General features: G+C 34.4%; 1 pseudogene; it reads left to right on the top strand.

Moving 5' to 3' along the window:
- The first annotated feature begins 2882 nt into the window (after nucleotides 1-2882).
- Nucleotides 2883-4538, top strand: LOC124938517 (annotated as a pseudogene).
- Nucleotides 4539-13592: the final 9054 nt, after the last annotated feature.

The following is a 13592-nucleotide window of genomic DNA, read 5'->3' as shown; positions in this document are numbered from 1 at the left end:
TACAATAACATTATTATTACTTAGTACTCACCTATTTTATGGGAATTGAGGGCATATATTAAAATAAGGAATTACTTACATGTTCATGTTTCAAATAGATCATTGTCATCTTCGATGTCTTCACTCTGATCTCCGTTATCATTAAACTGTAATTCTCTATGGACATTAGTGTCAAACTCATCAATTGTTTCCTCATCATGAGAACCATTATGATCACACAATTGTGTAATTTTATAAATTGGAATGTCAAATGATCGTATCATTTCATCTTGTTGGTACGTTTTTTTTGTCCAACGCTCCTCAACTTTAGTTCTAACCTTTGCTTTGCAAATAGCCCACCATTGTGTATTGTCTTTCCTATTACTCGGGTAAGAAAAGTAATACACCTGAACCACTTGTTGCGCTAATAGAAATGGTTCATATTTATTGTATGGCTGCATAAGATTTATGTCAACTAATTTATATTTTTTTATGAACATTGACTTATTTAATTGGGTGAAACTAAGAATATTTAAATAACATTACCCGAATATATAAACCTGGATACTCCAATTCAATAATTTCATCTAAAAAACTATAATAATCATGATCAGAGTGCACACATACTCCACTGTTCATTGTAGATTTGTTTGATTCATATGCTCGAGAGTGCCAAACAAATCCATTAATAAAATACATAGGCCAACTCGTTTTTGGGCTATTGGGACTCCATGCAAGGTTATAAAACAACCTTTTTTCGGTAACAAGAATATGATATATAAGAATCTGAAATTGGATAATGAATCATTTTTAATATGTTATAAATCATTGATAATGAGTGCTTTATTTTAAATTCTTACTTGTGAAGAAAACCACTTAGCAAAATTATCGGCAACAACATGATCTAATTGATTTGCATGTACTCCTTCGAGTGAATTACAATATCTTCTGTAAATTAACATTTAGAATAGTATATTATGTACATTTATAAAATAGTAATAATTAGTAACACTTACTTGTAGTACAGATCCACTTCAGAACAATTTAACAGAACATATGTATGTGCAGCTCAAAGTTCTTCATCATTTAAATATCGAGGCTTAGAACCACTACTTGGGCGTCCAAGGTAATTGAATATAGAATGTGCAGGTAGGGAAAAAACTATTAATTGGACCTTCTGTATTCCTTTGCGGTCTTTTTCTTTTTGAATTCACGTGTGGTTCAAAAAAGTGTGACGCAAATGTATTTCTTCAACAAGATAAGAATTGAAAATAGAGGTTTCCACTTTCGATTTGTTTTTCACTTTCTTCTTTAAAAGATGTAACCTAACAAATTATTATGTTATTAAGAAATTATAAATAATATATACAGTGAAATAAAATATATTGTGTACATTTCAAATTGATACATCCATCTATAATGAAATAAAATATATGCACCAAAAGATGCTCCATTGAGTAAAAAAATGATGGAGGAAATATTCTTTCAAGGTTGCAAAGAATCACTGGAATATCAACTTTCATTCTTTTAATGTTTGAAATACTCAATGTTGTTGAGCAAAGTTCATGAAAAAAGTTACTCAAATCTGTCAACGCGCCCCGCACATAGTTTGACAATAATTTTTTGAAAGCAATTAGAATCAATCGTTCCATAAAGATATGACAATCATGGCTCTTCAATCCACTCAACTTGCATCCATTAAAATCAATAAATCTTGCAATGTTTGACACGTAACCATCATGTAATTTTAGACTTTTAAGCCATTCAAACACTATACGATTTTCTTTTTTGGTTAACGTATAAATAGATTTAGGCTTCAGACCATTACTATCGGGATGCACATACAACAAGGGACGATTGCAATGTAGAAACAAGTCTGTAGACACTCATTTTTTACTCCCCAAATTTATTTATTTATTTAGAAGTATTTTGGGAAAGATAAAATTAGTTGGATAAAATATATCAAAAGAATAAATAAAATAATAATTGAGTTTGACAAAAATTGATTAATTATTATCGATATTATTTATTTGTGTAAATATCCTAGTATTAGAAAAATAAAATAAATAATAAATGGTTAGTTAATAATTAGGATATTTTAATATATCTATAATTATTAATATTATTGTTTATTTTTATAAATAATAAAAACAAATAAGGAATAATGTAAGAGATATATTATTATTAATTTCATTTTATTTTGTGAATTCAGGCCAAAGGAAGGAGTGGAGCAGATAGTTCAGGCCCATTCATAGAAAATAAGAAGAAAAAAAGGGGCACATTTACAATTAACCAAACCCTAAAAACAACAAAAGGGTGAAGGGTTATTTTAGTTGTTCATTTGAATGGTTCTTCAGCAGGGAAATTTGATGAAATGACCCTAATAATAGCCTTAATTCCAAAAAGGCCCGCACCTGATAATGTTTGCAAAATGGGCCTTTTTCCCTACAAAATGTATGTCTTGCCCCTGTGACTGCACTTACGCGAATTACACATACGTGGATTACACTTACGCGGATTACACTTACGCGAAATATGTAATATGCGTATATTGAAAGACGCATATTACATATACGCGCATTATGTAATATGCGTCTTTCATACTATATAAAGCGCCTAATTTTGGCCCTCATTTTAAATCTCCAATTTTTAGGGTTCCGACTCTCTCTCAAACCCTATCCCCTCCGATACCACTGCTCCGCTAAGGTAAGACATTCTCGTCTCAATTCATTCTTATGTATTCTAGGTTTAGAATATTATCTAAGTGATATTATGTGGGATGCATGATCTAGGGTTTTAAGAAAATCTTACAACTTTATCTATGTAAAGATGATGACAATCAACAACACATGAGTTTGTACTTCATTGATCTATGGAAGTAGAAGTTAAACGTTCCGACTGATATGAAAATTGAAGAGGAGAATCCGACAGAGTTTAACACTCTCAACATCGGTAGAGGAAACTTGCAGACTGGTAAAAAGGAAACGTTTTGTTTTGATGATTTTGAATATGAAACATAGAAATGAGTAAATCAGGTATCTATTTGAATTCAATTAGGGTTTCAAAGGAGTAATTCATATCATTCCTTTTACTACTACTTGATTTTTGTAGGTAAAGGAAGATTGAAAGATCTGCAGATGCAAAAGAATACTCGTTTTTGTGCAGATTGTGGCTCTCTAGACCCGAAGTGGGCGTATGTTTCTTACTTAGTATTCGATATTTTAAAAATGTTGATAGAGTTGTGATAAGAATTAAGAGGGTTGATTGTTTCTACTTTCAGGTTAGTTAATATTGGGGTTTTCATATGCTTAAAATGTTGTGGAGTGCACAGAAGCCTTGGAGCACATATCTCAAAGGTGAAATGAGTGATGGTTCTCAATGATTGATAGATGAATTGGATAAAAAAAAATGGTATGTCATAACTCATAAGTGATTTAAACAACAAGAACAAGTGTTATCGGTGACATTAGACGAATGGACAGAGGATGAAATTGAGGCGATGATTGATGTTGGAGGAAATGCTTCTGCTAATTCTATTTACCAGGCTTATATTCTAGATAGTTTCTCGAAACCTAGACTAGATTCTAGCCACGAGGACCGTTCTAAATTTATCAGGCCAATTTTATGATCGATCAATCAGTGCAACTAAACTATCTTTGGTTAATATATTGATCAAATCATTTAAATCCCATCCACCCTTTCTTTGGTTTGTTTCTATTGTAGGTCTAAATATGAGCCGCAAGAATTTGTGAAGCCTAGCTTATGTATTTCTTCAAATTCCAACAAGAAGTCAAACAACAATTTGCAATCTAGTTCATCTCATTCCGTAGTCATTCTCTATCCAAAGATCTACATCTTTTTTGTGTGGTTAATTCTGTTCATACTAAATAAATAATTATGAAATCCTGATGGATGGCTGACTAACAGAAAGGAATGGTGGAATTTATAGGAATGCTCAAGATAAAAGTGGGTAAAGGCACAAATTTAGCTGTCAGAGATATGTTGTCGAGTGATCCTTATGTTGTTCTTACTCTCGGGCAGCAGGTGAGTGAGTTGAGTCCAGTCTCGGTTTTTGTATATTTTGAAAATGTTAATTTGATCTACTTTATATAGAAAGCGCAAACAACTGTTATGAGGAGTAATCTTAATCCTACATGGAATGAGGAGCTGATGCTTTCAGTGCCCCAGAATTATGGGCCGATGAAATTGGTAAAAAAAGAAGACTTCTTTGTGTTTTTAACAATTTTCGAAGATAATGAAATTATACATGCATGCAGGAAGTGTATGACTATGATACATTTTCTGTTGATGACATAATGGGTGAGGCAAATATTGATATACAATGGATGATAAGTTCTGCAATGGTATATGGGGATGCTGCAATGTTTGAAAACATGCAAATTGGGAAATGGATAAAGGCGGATGATAATGCCCTCGTAGAAGACAGCACTATGAATATAGTCGATGGAAGGGTGAAGGAGGAAGTGAGTCTTACGCTACAGAATGTGGAATCGGGAGAGATTGATCTAGAACTAGAATGGATTCCTCTTGAGCAATAATCATCTTAGTTAATCTTAAATATAACTAACTCTCTTACTTGTAATCAATAATAATAAGCTTTTTTCCCAAAAAAATAATAATAATAAGCTCTCAATTCTCATTGAAGCCATTTTGTATAGAGAATTCTAGTTTTGTAAATCATTTACATTTTTTTCCAGATCCTAAAATTCTTCACCTGTTTCTCCATCAAGCTTTCTCTCTTGATGAAGCCAAATTTTCTTATTCTGTAACACATTATTTTACCTAAAATTACATATAGAGTTTCATGGGAATTGATGTGACTGACTTATACAAATTACTTTCTATATTTGTTACAAATTCTATTACAGTCTGAGATTCTAAATTTTGGGTTGGGTTTGTGTTTTGTTATGTATGACGTCCTGTTTAATCGGACTAAGTTTGTTGTCATAAGGTTTTATTTTTGTATGAATATAATTAGTCATAGATGAATCGTTCTCAATTGTGTCAACAATACTACTTAAAGTGTCCGAATAATTTGACAAAACAATACCCACAACCATGTTTAAACCGTCATCTGAAAATGATGAAGTTAATCTTTAATGAACTTAAATAGTCAGCTAAGAATGATGGAGTAAGAATGATGGAGTTATGATTACTTTGATCTTTGATGAACAAAAGGGCCAACAAGAGGACATGTGTTTACTATTTCATCTCTCATTGATGAAATAAAACAATTGCATTTCTGTTGGAACTTCTACAATATAAATTTAGTTATATTGTCTAAATATTATCTTTTAACTTTATATATCCAATTCATAATGAATGAAAATAATTTAAGTAGTTTTTTAATATTAAAACTAAATATGAAATGAAAGAAAAACAAATCAGATAATAACAAAACAGCTGAAGGAAAGGGAAAAAAACTCATTCTAACATTTAATAGTTTTAATTCAACTAATGATTAAATATCATAATAAGAAGAAGAATAAGTTCTTCCTTCTTTTTTGACCAAGTTTTGGTGGGTAAATAAGGATGAGTTCCATTATTTATTCTTAACCTAACAAGAACCAGGCTAAACAGTAGACAAAAATGAGCAAAATAACATAGAAGTCAAAACTCTTCTTTCTCGAAGATGGTCTGTTTTGGCTTTGTGGTTTTAGTTGTCAACCACCTCAATTAGGGTAGTTTCATAGTCACTAGGTGCCTCAAATCCATGGAGATTGATCACTGTGGCAGCCACATTTGCATGTCCTCCAGTTGTAACATCCTTCCTGTACCTCACACCAGCCGTCAAACCTGGCCCTCCAATTGCAATAGGCACCTGTACAAATGCAACCAAACCCACATATGTATTTTAAGTATATTGTTATTTACATGAAATTGTTAATATTGAAACCCAGTTGACACAAACCTATATCTCAAACAATATCATCAAAATCTAAGGAACCCATATTTCAAAATTGACAATTTCATTTGAAAATATAAATTATAGAGTATTTATATGAGAACCCTAAATTTAGGGTTCGTGGCCGGAGAATATTTACCAAATGCGAAAAATACCAAATGCGAGAAATACATTTCTTGTAATTGAGCCTGCTATCATTGTTAGACAACGCAAGCCCTGGCGCCGAAAGATGACTATTCATTTGTCATCTTGATCAAAGAAGGAAGCATGTTGCTGGAGGACACTCATGCCATATTGAGGGTGCCCTATTATTCCTTGTGGATGGTACATATCAGGAGCAGTCGACCCTTTAACCAAGTCTGCATATTTGATGAAAAAAGACTCAATCTCAAAGATCTAATAATTTGAAAGAACAAGATCTAGCTAGATAATATATACAAGGCTTTGGAAGTGTGGTGTCGAGGTCGGAGCGAACATTGCGTTCGACGGTGACAGGGGCAAGTGGAGCCACCGATGATAAGGCGCTCTTGTCTTGAGTCGTCGTCATGTATGTGTGTTAATCTGATATCCAGAGATGAATGCATCGTGATAGCGTCCTCCATTGGAGATTGTTCTTTCGTAGTTTATTGTAGATCGATTCGAAACCCTAGTCATTTTCCTATATTTTACAAATGTCCGAATCTCAATATATACTCAAATATACCAAATGCGAGAAATAGAAAATGCTAGAAATACCAAATGCGAGAAATACATTTCTCGTAATTGAGTCAAATGCGAGAAATAACAAATGCAAGAAATATCAAATGCGAGAAATACATTTCTCGTAATTGAGTCAAATGCGAGAAATACCAAATGCAAGAAATATATTTCTCGTAATTGAGCAGTAAAATAGGCGCGCGAGGGTATTACAGACTTTTCACAGGGCAAAAAGGCCCTTTTTGCCAACTTTATCAACCGTGGGCCTTTTTTGGAATTAGACCTCTTATGAGGGCCATTTCATCAAATTTCCCCTTCAGCAAACCAGAAGACGAAGGGTCATTTCCCCTTCCTTGCTCATTTGATATTTTCCTCAACAATCACATTATTCTTTCCGCCTTATGGGGAAGAAAAGCAAGAAACGCCAAGATCAACCACAACTCCCGATTTCCCCGGTGAAGTTGTAGATGCTAAGAAAAACGTGGCATGTCCGATTCTTCCGTGATCCTCTTCTTGTCTAAGATGACACGATCTTCCCTGTTCGTCTACTAGATCTAGCCTCCTGATGCCCGCCGAAAAGACCGCATCGACCCCTATTCGTCGACTGGATCTAGTCTTTCCGATGCCCCTAGAAGACCACATCGACCCCTATTCGTTGACTGAATCTAGTCTCTCCTACGAGAAGATCACGTTGAAGAAGTTTCTAGATGGCCCCCACAACTATAAATATAAATGAGAGCTTTCAGAAGAAGGGAGATCAGAGGCACCAAGAAGTCATCATCCTGATATTCAGAAAGCTATTTTTAGAAAATCATTTTCCCTTATTGAGTGATAGTGATAGTTGTTGATTGTTTTTTAGCTGGTTGAATATTGATTCTTCTTTAATAATTAAAGACTATCTGCCTTTTGTGTAAGTGTTATTCTTTTTTATAATACAATATCATTCTAGAATTTGAAGTTTCTTATTTTTTTACTGAATTGTGATCATTGTTTATCTGTGAAGTTTAATAATCTTGTTATGTTTTGTTTAAGATTATTCTTGAGCCTATACTCAAGAATGGTGAACCCCAGGAAAACAGCGGGTTATGGATTGATGAAGAGATCAATTCTATGTCTGTCATTATTAGATGTATGTTTTTCATTTTGTTTGTAATTGTTCTTTTGTAAATTAATGCTAATTGTTTGAATATGAAGTTAACTAATATGTTATGAATTAGAATTAGAATAGGGATAATTTGTGTTGAATGAAAAAATAAATTTGGTATAGCTTTTGTTTGTTAAGTGGAGGCCTTTGTGGAAAGGAACCTATTTTATTTTGGGTGGGGGCTTTGTTTGATATTCATGTGCAGAATAGATCAGGAAAAGAAGATGACCCCAACTCATGCCTCTATCCTAATGCAGTATGAGATATAGTCATTCCTTAATCTAGTCTACTCTAACCAGGCCCGCATGTGTGTTTTCCCCATTCTACATAAATGGCTCAAAAGTCCATTTCTATTTATTTTACTTTACTATATAATATTTATTATTAAATAAATAAATAATAATTAAAAAATGAAAAAATCAGGAAGTAATATTTTTTAAATAAATTAAAATTTATTCTTCAATTGAGGTCCAATTTGATCATAATTTATTTTCATATTTAATTGTTAATTTTTTAAAAATTTTTTTAGGGCTCCAAAAATCCTAAAATTAAATATATATATATATATATATATATATATATATATATTATATTTTTGTACATACTTATTATAAATTAATATTTGATGGATGTCTATTAATATGTCATTAGAAAATGTTTATTATTAGACCCATGATTTAAATATATTTAAATATATATATATATATATTTATATAATCTTTATGCTTCATTTTTTAATTAATGCCTTGAATGAATTGGAATGATTAATATGATTATGTTTAAACATGTTTAAATGATATTTCTTGAAAATTCATTGTTTATACGTTTTATATAATAAGACATTCATGAATTCCGACAGTACTCTAACCAGATAACATTCCATATGCTAGAAAATCATTTATCATCCAAAAAAGAGCTGCTCTTATATTGAATGTTTGTCCACTTGATATGTCGAATATTGGAACACCTTCCACCCATAATTGTTTTAACTCTTCTATTAATGGTTGCATATATATATGTCAATATTCTTTTTTGGATTTGATGATCCGGGCACAATCAACGTATTGTGTCTTCATACACATACTTGGTGGAAGATTGTATAGAGTCACCATTACCGGTCAGGAAGAATATGTAGACATATCAAAAGGTGAAAATCCATCAGCGCATAGTCCTAAAAGAATATTGCGTTTCTCGGCTGAAAATTTTGGAAATTTACGGTCAAATAATTTCCACGCCTCTCCATCTGAAGGATGACACTGTTGGGGAAAACCCTGACAGAACCACAAAAGAAGAAAAAAACAACTGAAAGAACACTAACAGAATTTGATAACGGAGTTCGGCCAAAATGTTGCCTACGTCTCCGAGCACTAAGGCTATCAATTAATAAGGAAGAAGAGATACAAATTTGGGTGCAATAAACCAAAGAGGGGAGAGTTTCTTTTATACACTAAGAAACTTCCCCAACTCCCATCATCTTCCGATGTGGGATTTATGCTAATTGTGAATATAGTTTCTTTTATATACTAAGAAACTTCTTTCACTCCCATTATCTTCCGATGTGGGATTCTAATTGTGCCAAAAACAACAAATCTCCACCTTGGCACAATATCCAAATACTAATTCTTCAATATTAAAAATAGTCCTTCAGTGCTTCCAATTGGCGCTCTTCAGCGCCGACTCAAACGCGGAAGATGTTTACCAAATCTAAACAATTAGATTTGGTTTTCCCCATGTCTTTCATCTCGAACTCTTTACCCAATTGAACCTTCAACTTGTCAACTTCATATTGGCTCTTTGATGCTATCAACATATCATCAACGTTGAAGAGTAGATAGATGTAAGACTCATCTTGCAATTTGCGCAAATACACACATGAACTGAATCTGCTTCTTGTGTACTTGTGCTTCATCATAAACTTGTTAAGTTGCTTGTACCATTGTCTCGACGATTGCTTCAACCTGTACAATGATCTATTCAACTTGCAAACCCAATTTTCTTTATCAGCAACATTGAATCCATCTGGTTGATAAATGTAGATTTCCTCGTTCAAATGACCGTGTATGTCTACGGTCTTCACATCTGGTTGAGCTAGCTCCAAATTCATCTGCGCTACCAAGGCCAACAAAATTCTAATGGAAGAGTGTTTAACAACAGGAGAAAGTACCTCATTATAATCACCTCCTTCCTTCTGAGCGTAGTCTTTAACTACCAATTTTTCCTTGTAGCGAACATCAAATTTTACAGGAAATCCTTCTTTCTTAGCAAAGATCCATTTACCACCAATAGCCTTCTTCCCTTTTCGTAGATGCGCCAACTTGCATGTCTCATTCTTCTGAATAGATTGCATCTCATCTTCCATAACACCTCTCCTTTTTCCATTTTCAGTACTTCGACTGACATCTGGAAAAGTGGATGGAACATCATCTACGACTAGAAGTGCATAGGCCGCCATGTCAACAAACCGACTTGGTTTTTGAATAGCTCGTCTTGGCCTATTCACAGCAATTGATTCACTTTTTTCTGAAGGTTCTTGGGTCAGAACCTCTTCCTCATTTAACTCTTCGTCTGTCGTCGGAGAGTCACTTCTAGTTGGGCTTATCTTTATCTGCTCAAACTCCACCTGTTGCGGAGTACAATCAATCTTGTCTGGTGTTACCTTATTCAACATTGAATAATCATCAAAAGTAACATCTCTTCTGATAATGGTTTTCTTTGCATCCAAACACCAGAGGCGATACTCTTTAACTCCTGTAGTAAATCCCATAAAAAGAGCCTTCTTTCCTCGTGGATCCAAATTTGATTCAACTCCATCATAATATGCAGTAGAACCAAAAATATGCAAAGAATCATAATCAGTTGCAGGTTTTCCAGACCATACCTCTAATGGAGTCTTGCCACCAAGTGCAGATGATGGTAGGCGATTTACCAAATGTTGAGCGTATGACACAGCTTCTGCCCAAAATTTCCTGTCTAACCCAGCATTAGACAACATACATCGAACTTTCTCCACCAATGTCCTGTTCATACGTTCCGATACTCCATTCTGCTGTGGTGTTTTTCTGACTGTGAAGTGTCGAACTATGCCACACTCTTGGCATAACTTCTGGAATGGATCATTCTTGTATTCTCCACCGTTATCAGTCCGAATAATTTTGATCTTTCTTCCTGTCTCGTCTTCAACTTGAGTTTTCCATTTAAGAAAAATCTCAAACACTTCACCTTTATTCTTCATAGTAAACACCCATACTCTTCTGGAAAAATCATCAATAAAAGTAACAAAATAATGTCTACCTCCAAGAGAAGGAGTCTTGGCAGGTCCCCAGACATCTGAGTGCACATAGTCCAAAATACCCTTGGTATTATGCATAGCAGTGCCAAATTTTACTCGTCTTTGTTTTCCCAGAATACAATGTTCACAAAAATCTAACGTACAAACTTTTGTACCTTTCAACAATCCTTGCTTGACAAGAGTTTGCATAGATTTCTCACCAGCATGCCCCAATCGCATATGCCATAGCTTTGTTGCCTCTAACTCTTTACTGCTCCCGGAAGTTGATACACATGATGTCCCATTAACTGTACTACCTTGATAGTAATACAAATTATTACTCTTCCTGATAGCTTTCAACATCACTAGCGCTCCAGATATTACCCTAAGAACTCCATTTTCCAATTTCACATGTAGCCCTTTCGACTCCAAGGCCCCCAAAGAAATGAGATTCTTTTTCATATTCGGTATGTACCGAACATCTCTAATAATTCTGGTAGATCCGTCATCATTCCTCAGCTTGATTGAACTTATCCCCTTTATTTTACATGTATTAGCATCTCCCATGTAAACAACTCCACCATCTAGCTCCTTAAAGTCAAAGAACCACTTTCGAACTGGTGTCATATGATAAGTGCAAGCTGAGTTCAATATCCACGCATCAGGATGTGATGTTGTGTGTGACATCGATAAACAGTATTCTGAATCTGCATCACCTTTGTTTTCTGCAACATTCGCATCTTCAGAATCTTTCTCTTTCTTCTTCAACTTTGGGCAGTTAATCTTCCAATGTCCTTTCTCACGACAGAAAGCACATTCATCTTTGGCAACTCTACTTTCAGATCTTCTTCCTTTCCCTTTTGATTTGCTCTGCTGACGGCCCCTGACCATCAATGCTTCATCTGCTGTACCTACTTTACTTTTTCTTTTATCTTGCTTTCTCAATTCATGACTATATAAAGCAGAACTTACAGCATCAAGAGAAACATTTCCCTTCCCATGAAGTAACGTTGTTTCTAAGTGTTCAAATTCATCAGGAAGGGACGATAGCAACATCAAAGCCAAATCTTCATCCTCAAACCTAACGTCAAGGTTTAACAAATCCGCTACTAACTGATTAAACTTAGTTATATGCTCATTCATCGTAGTACCTGATTGGTATTCAAACCGGAACAGTCGCTTCTTCATAAGGAGCTTATTCTGACCACTCTTCTTCAGAAACTTGTCCTCCAATGCTTGCCACAGCTTCTGTGCAGAAGTTTCATTCTTCACAGCATACTTCTGCTCTCTGGACAGGCACGACCGAATTGTTCCGCACGCCAATCGATTCATGATACTCCACTCTTTTTCTTCTATACCATCTGGCTTTCCGACCTCAATAGCAACATCTAGACCCTGCTGAAAAAGACAATCTAGAACCTCACCTTGCCACATGCCGAAATGCCCAGTTCCATCAAAGATCTCCACCGCAAACTTCAAATTCGACATCGGTGTCCTCGTCCAGGATGACGAAGGAGTTGACGCCCCTTTTGAAGACTCCACCATGCCAAGGACAAACCTTCGGCTCTGATACCACTTGTTGGGGAAAAACTTGACAGAACCACAAAAGAAGAAAAAAAACAACTGAAAGAACACTAACATAATTTGATAACGGAGTTCGGCCAAAATGTTGCCTACGTCTCCGAGCACTAAGGCTATCAATTAATAAGGAAGAAGAGATACAAATTTGGGTGCAATAAACCAAAGAGGGGAGAGTTTCTTTTATACACTAAGAAACTTCCCCAACTCCCATCATCTTCCGATGTGGGATTTATGCTAATTGTGAATATAGTTTCTTTTATATACTAAGAAACTTCTTTCACTCCCATTATCTTCCGATGTGGGATTCTAATTGTGCCAAAAACAACAGACACATCACGCTATTTTCAATATCATGTTGCACATACCAAGTCATGTGTTCTACTGTTACATTTGAAGCATATAACATTTGTAACCTTGGCGTTAAAGGAAAATATATTAATTATTTCAAAGGTTTTTTCTTTGTAGAGTTGAATTCATTTTGTTTGTATCTTGGTTGCAACAAAACTTACCATGCTCAATTAGATTATTATCCTTCCAGAAAAGCATACAACCTTTAAGACATACATCAATCTTTACAACCGGTAAAACTAGATCTTTGAGCAGTTTTTTCACATTATAATAATTTTTAGGCAAGTTCTTGTAACTTGGAATTAGATCGCGCAACAATACTATAATGTCATTTATTGCACTTTCAGATAAATTGTAATCAGATTTAAGACTTATAAGTCTCGTAGTTGCTGACAATTTTGTTTCGCTTAGGTGACCTGATCAAAGAGTTTGATCTAAAATATTTAACATTTCCCAAAATTTTCCGCCTTCAATAAGTTTATCTATCGGAACATTAGATGAAGAACTTGCACCTTCATTTTGTATTGGCGGGTCATAACTAGCTGCAACATTGAAAAACCATTCTATGGTAGTAAACACTAGAATTTGGTTCAACATTAATTTCATCCGAAAATTGTACAAACTGAGTTGGTGCTTCCCCGTGACATACC

The sequence above is a fragment of the Impatiens glandulifera genome, chromosome 1 (genome assembly GCF_907164915.1).
Source record: "Impatiens glandulifera chromosome 1, dImpGla2.1, whole genome shotgun sequence".
NCBI classification, from domain to species: Eukaryota; Viridiplantae; Streptophyta; class Magnoliopsida; order Ericales; family Balsaminaceae; genus Impatiens; species Impatiens glandulifera.
Note: the sequence above shows the minus strand (reverse complement) of the source record. Positions and strands in the feature narration are given on the sequence as shown.